The sequence below is a fragment of the Dermochelys coriacea genome, chromosome 3 (genome assembly GCF_009764565.3).
Source record: "Dermochelys coriacea isolate rDerCor1 chromosome 3, rDerCor1.pri.v4, whole genome shotgun sequence".
Classification (NCBI taxonomy): Eukaryota; Metazoa; Chordata; order Testudines; family Dermochelyidae; genus Dermochelys; species Dermochelys coriacea.
Window position 1 is genome coordinate 65,147,588 of NC_050070.1, and position 6,714 is coordinate 65,154,301.

Consider the following 6,714-nt stretch of genomic DNA (forward strand, 5'->3'; position numbering starts at 1 on the left):
GGCGGGCGAGTCCCAGGCGGAAGCGGGCGGTGGGTGGCCTTGCTCTCTGGAGGAGGGCAGCGGGCTGGGCTGGAGCACGGCTTGGGGCTGAGGTCTTGGGCAGAGTGGCCAGTTCGCCCATTTTGTTGTGAACCTTGCAACGTTTGGCGTTTTTCTGAAAGCTCCAGCTCCTGGAGTCAGGGGGTGGGGGAGAATTTTGACTTCAGTTTTTTTCAAAGAAAAATAAACTTTCTGCTCCGCCTGGTTTTGGGTAAAATGTAGAAAACGTGACCCTGTGAAGAAAGCCTTAGGGTGGGCAAACTTTTTGGCCCGAGGGCCACATTGGGGTTGCGCAACTGTATGGAGGGCCGGGTAGGGAAGGTTGTGGCTCCCCGAACAGTCTGGCCCCTGCCTCCTATACTCCCCCTCCCACTTCCCGCCCCCCTCAGAACTCTGACCCATCCAGCCCCCACCACCTTGATCCCTGACTGCCCCCTCCAAGGACCCCTGCCCCAACCGCCCCCTGGAACTCCACCTCCTATCCAACCCCCCCCCCCCGCTCCCTGTCCCCTGACTGCCATGACCCCTATCCACACCCCCACCCCTGACAGGCTCCCCTGGGACTCCCACGCCCATCCAGGACTCCCACGCCCCCTCAGGATCCCTGCTCCTAACTGCCCCCCTTTTCCCCATCCCCTGACCACCACCACCCATACCTCCGCCCCAACCACCCCACCAGAACTCCACCCCATCCAACCGCTCCCTGTCCCCTGACTGCCCCAGGGACCCCCTGCCCCTTATTCACCCCCGCTCCCTGCCCCCTTACCAGGCTGGAGCCAGCCATGCTGCCGCGCTGCCCGAGAGGCGCAGCAGGCCAGAGTGCTGTCTGCGCTGCAGTGTAGCTGCGAGGGAGGGGGGATACTGGGTGGGGGACGGGCCGGGGGCTAGCTTCCCCGGCCAGGAACTCAGAGGCTGGGCAGGATGTTCCCGCAGGCCGGATGTGGCCCATGGGCCATAGTTTGTCCACCCCTGCCTTAATGCAATAGGCAAATGTAAAGACCTCAAAATCTCATGATTTTTATACTAGTTTTCTGGACTTTTAGGGTCTCATGAGCAGAGAGCTCTGTGACATTCTTAAATTATTTTAAAAAAACATATTTTGGGAAATTTCTCTATTCTGATAAATTTTCAGAATGGAGAGAGGTAACTAGTGGTGTTCCCCAAGGGTCAGTCCTAGGACCAATCCTATACAATTTATTCATAAATTATCCAGAGAAAGGGGTAAACAGTGAGGTGGCAAAGTTTGCAGATGATACTAAACTGCTCAAAATAGTTAAGACCAAAGCAGACTGTGAAGAACTTCAAAAAGATGCCACAAAACTAAGTGATTGGGCAACAAAATGGCAAATGAAATTTAATGTGGATAAATGTAAAGTAATGCACATTGGAAAAAATAACCCCAACTATACATACAATATGATGGGAGCTAATTTAGCTACAACTAATCAGGAGAATGATTTTTGGAGTCATCATGGATAGTTCTCTGAAGACGTCCACACAGTGTGAAGAGGCAGTCAAAAAAGCAAATAGGATGTTAGGAATCATGAAAAAGGGGATAGAGAATAAGATGGAGAATATCTTATTGCCCTTATATAAATCCATACCGCGTACAGATGTGGTCCCCTCATCTCAAAAAAGATATACTGGCATTAGAAAAGGTTCAGAAAAGGGCAACTAAAATTATTCGGGATTTGGAATGGGTCCCATATGAGGAGAGATTAAAGAGGCTAGGACTTTTCAGCTTGGAAAAGAGGAAACTAAGGCAGGAATATGATGGAGGTATAGAAAATCATGAGTGATGTGGAGAAAGTGAATAAGGAAAAATTATTTACTTGTTCCCATTATATAAGAACTAGGGGCCACCAAATGAAAGTAATGGGTAGCAGGTTTAAAACAAATAAAAAGAAGTTCTTTTTCACACAGTGCACAGTCAACCTGTGGAACTCCTTGCCTGAGGAGGTTGTGAAGGCTAGGGCTATAACACGGTTTAAAAGAGAACTGGATAATTTAATGGTGGTTAAGTCCATTAATGGCTATTAGCCGGGATGGGTAAGAAATGGTGTCCCTAGCCTCTATTTGTCAGAGGGTGGAAATGGCTGGCAGGAGAGAGATCACTAGATCATTACCTGTTAGGTTCACTCCCTCTGGGGCACCTGGCATTGGTCACTGTCGGTAGACAGGATACTGGGCTGGGTGGACCTTTGGTCTGACCCAGTACGGCCATTCTTATGTTCTGTTCCCTCTCCTCCTGGATGCATTGGGTCCTCCATCTGGAGGAATGGGAGGTCCTGGGAGGAGATCAGGTCCTGCCCCCGGAGGGGTGAGAGGTCCTGGAGGGTTGCGGGGGGTGGGGTGGGGTGTTCTGTCCCCAGATAGTCAGGAGGCCCTGGGAATGGGTGGGTCAGATTCCGTCCTTTGGGTGGGAGGATTGAAGGTGGGTGATGTAGGCCCTAGGCAGGTGGTTGCAGAGTACCTCAACCTGCAGTGGTATCTCCTGTCCTGCAGGGCTGGTCCCATTTCCCCACTCCAGGCATTGCAATCTGGTATATGGGATCACAGTGCCTCTCACTCAAGTTTGGCCTAGCCGCCCCCATCATCGGGGAAGCTGGACCAAACCTAAATGGCGCTGTGTCTCTGTGTGGCAGGTCACAACACCCAGACCGAGAAGCTGGACGCAGCCACTGCTGCTGGGTGAGTTTTTCATTTTATGTCATTTTAACAGATGTTTTTCATTTTATGGTGTGTCATTTTGCATTTATGAAAAACATAGGGTTCTACTCATGAGTTTTGGACACTTTGGGTTGGCAATACTGTTGACAGCTCCTTCTACCAAGTGTCTCCTGCTGCATTTCTGTCCTCGAAGGTAGGCAGTAACTGACCAGTGTTGAAACTGACTTAGCTGACAAGATGGAGATGATCCAAACCAGGAGTGGGCAAACTACGGCCTGCTGGCCACATCTGGCCCATCAGACCATTTAATCCGGCCCTCAACTCCCCTCGGGGAGTGGGATCGGGGGTTTGCCCCACTCCGTGCAGCTCCCAGGAAGCAACCGGCATGACCCGCCTCCGGATCTTAGTACTTGGAGGCGTGGCCAGAGGGGAGCTGCAGGGGTGATGCCTGTGGACGAGGCAGCGTGCAGAGCCACCTGACTGCACCTCGGAGCTGGAGGGGGAACATGCTTCCAGGAGCTGCTTGCGGTAAGCACCCAGAGCCTGCACCCCTGAGCCTTCCCCCGCCCGTGCCCCAATCCCCTGCCACAGCCCTGATCCCCCTCCCACCCTCCAAACCCCTCAATCCCAGCTCAGAGCCCCCTCTGGTACCCCAAGCCTCTCATCCCCAGCCCAACTCCCACATCCTGAACTCCTCATTTCTGGCTCCACCCGAGAGCCCGCACCCCCAGCCGGAGCCCTCACCCCCTCCCGCACTCCTACCCCCAATTTCATGAGCATTCATGGACCGCCATATAATTTCCATATCCCAGTGTGGCCCTCAGGCCCAAAAGTTTGCCCACCCCGATCCAAACCCTCTGTTCCCCATTGCTGCACATATACAGCATTGAGAGGAAGGTAGATGATCCTCTTCATCACATTTCAGACTTTGTAAAACTAGGCAAATATCTAGATGAGTTGATGTACCCTTGGAAGACCTCTGTGTACCCCCGGGGTAGGTGTACCCCTGGTTGAGAATCACTGATCTAGTCTGAGCTCTTAAAGTAGCCAAAACGTTTCCAAATGTAACCATACCCAGTGAATCCTTCCAGGGGTGTTCAGTTAGAAGAGATTGTGGGTCCAGAGCAGTGGACTGGGTGGCAGTGTGGGTCAGTGCTCTGCCTCCCTTTGAAGCTGACTTTGTGGAAACTTGTACAAAAATCACTCTCTGTGCGGCTGCTTCCACATCTGCAAAATGGGTTATACATTTGCAGAGCTTTGCAGCACTGATTACAATGATGTAGTTTGCCCCATTAAGTTCAACAACTATGGTGCATGCCCTGTTTATGTTTTTTCAAAGGATTAAACTCATGATAATGAAAAACTCTGGGGGCAAATAAAGGGCTATTTCCATGCCAAGTTTTCCTTTGCAACGCTCCCTGTTCAGGACCGGCTCTAGGCACCAGCAAAGCAAGCACATGCTTGGGGCAGCACAATTCCAGGGGAGGCATTCGGCCATCCTTTTTTTTTTTTTTTGGCTTGGGCAGTTGCGCTTTAGGAGCTTGGGGGTGCAAAAAAACCTCGTGCTGGCCCTGCCCCCATTGTAACCGTTGTTTTGCTTGTAGTGTTCACAAGGTTACATGTGTTAATGGACGCATTGTGTTTCCTTGCTCCGCACACTCGACCAGCAAACAGGAGCCCTTCGGGGGGGGGGGGGGGCTGCACGTTCCGTGCTGTAGGGTCTGCAGCCATAGGAAGAAATCGGGCTAGGGCCACCCCATGGCGCTCCGTGCCTCTGCTCCCAGCTGCCCCTGAGCTAAGCTGTTCCCAGCCTGCAGGCTGCCCAGCCCCGGCCGCCTCTCGCATGGGGCTGCGCGCAGCCAGAGGATGGGTGTGCGCCGTGCTCATGTAACCCACAGCCCCGTCCCCATCGCGGTCTCGGGAGAGTCTCCCCCAGCGCCCCCATCCCCGCGTGGGGTGAGGGGTTTGGTGGCGCGACCATTTCTTGCTGAGTCCAGTCCCCGGTGAGGAACGGGGCAGAGATCCCCCAGCCCCTTCCACGTCATTAGCAAAGGCTGTGGCACATCCCCTGGCGTCAGCAGAGCGGAAAGAACCGCGCTCAGCTGGCTTCGGCCGCTGCCTCAGTCAGCCCTGCCGGCGCGGACGGGGCAAGGGCACGCGGCTGTGAGCAGAGCGGCTCACGGGCGCCTGCCACCGGCCGTTGGTAACGGAGCGGCCGCGTGCACCCAGCGGGCGCGGCCCAGAGAGATAGGCTGACTGACCCGGGCCCGCCCAGGGGCGGGGGTGCACTGGGCAGTCTCCGCTCACGTTCATTTGCCCACACGCGGCGAGGCCTGGCTCTCGGCCCACACTGCGCTGGGTTCAGCTCCAGAGGGCAGAGCGTCTGGAGTCGCCTGAGCGGCTTGGAGCGAAGGGCTGCAGTGCACGTCCCGCGAGCGTCAGGCAGGCCCGCAGCCCTCTCCATGACACACGGCCCTGGGGAGGGTTGCGGCCAGACCCCGCCCCGGCCCCAGTTGTGCAGCTGAGCCCCACCCGCACAGCTTGTTTAATCTACATTGACTTTGCAGTGTCTTTCCCAGAGACAGACCACGCTGTAGCATCCCCCGGCTCTGTACCGCGCTAAGGCTCGTGAAGCATTTTGGTAATATTGGCTAAGTCCATGCTGTTGTGTGCTCCTAAACATTGAGGCAGGTCTGGTCTGAGGCGATTTTACAAATCAATTGTGGAGTAATGGATAGTGTCAGAGAGATTACACTCCTGCTGCACATGAGTTTAGAACTTTTTTTAGGTTTACATTAGGAAAACTTTCACACGTGCTTAATTTTACACATGTAAGTAGTACCATTGAACTCAACGGGACTGCTCAAATGCACAAGTTAAGCATATGCATAAAGTTAAGCACGTATAATTTTTTGCAGGATTAACCCTTAATTTTTTAGAAAAGGGGGTGGGTTAAGTTCTGGAGCATCAGTTAAGCTCCAGAGCTAAGGACGAGTTGTGTTTTGCACAAAAGCAGGGATTCAGTTTGTGTGTGGAAAAGTTACAGAATCTCCTTCCCAAATTTACGACAGAATTTATTTTGGGTACAGAATGAATATTCTGAGTATTTACAAGTAAATTCAATAACTAATTTGAGTTAAATTTGTTTAAAAATGGTACTGTAAGCTAGTGGCATCATAGAGGAAACATATGAGAGGGAAGACCCTCTTTAAAAACCCTTCTTTAAAAATCAGTTTAATCGGAGACCAAAACCTTTAATATGCCTTAATCATAATAAAACTGTTATTGCATTGTGTCCCTAGGGGACAAAATTATAGTTCCTTTGGGCGTATTAACTGCATTTCCATATTATAACATATTTGAGTTTAACTGTAATCTTAATGCTGAACTTCTTGGGTTTGTAATGCTTGTTTTTGGGATAATTACTTTTGTCCCAGTGCCTAAGTTAATGTTCTTGAGGCCACTCACTTAGGTCTCAGGCTTCCAACTGTCAGCTTTTTGGAGGCAGAATCCTGTGATTCTCCCGACAGAGGCCTTTGGTTGCAAACCCCTATATTTCACACTGATCACCTCAGCGGGTATGAATTCAGTTCAGCACCTTCAGTTCTGTTCTCTGAGCGGGAATGACAGGGTTAAACAGAGCAACCTTCATAGAGCAAAGTACTATTTATTCAGAACAAAAGCATATCAAAGAACAATAAACATCTTATATGCATGCCTGGCTTATCAGGTGATTCCCCATCTTCCCAATGGAGACCCTGGTGGGTCTAAAATAGTTCAGCTCCTTCCTCATGCCTGTTAGTTTTTGGAAGGTGTCTGAGGATATGTGTACATTGCAATTAAAGAGCCTTGGACACAGCTGTGGCTGGCCTGGGTCAGCTGATTCCCGTTCACAAAGGCTCAGGCTGCTGGGCTATAAAATGCAATGTAAATGTTTGGGCTTGTGCTGGAGCCAAGGCTCTGAAATCCTGGAAAGGGGGTGGGTCTCAGAGCCTGGTCTCCAGC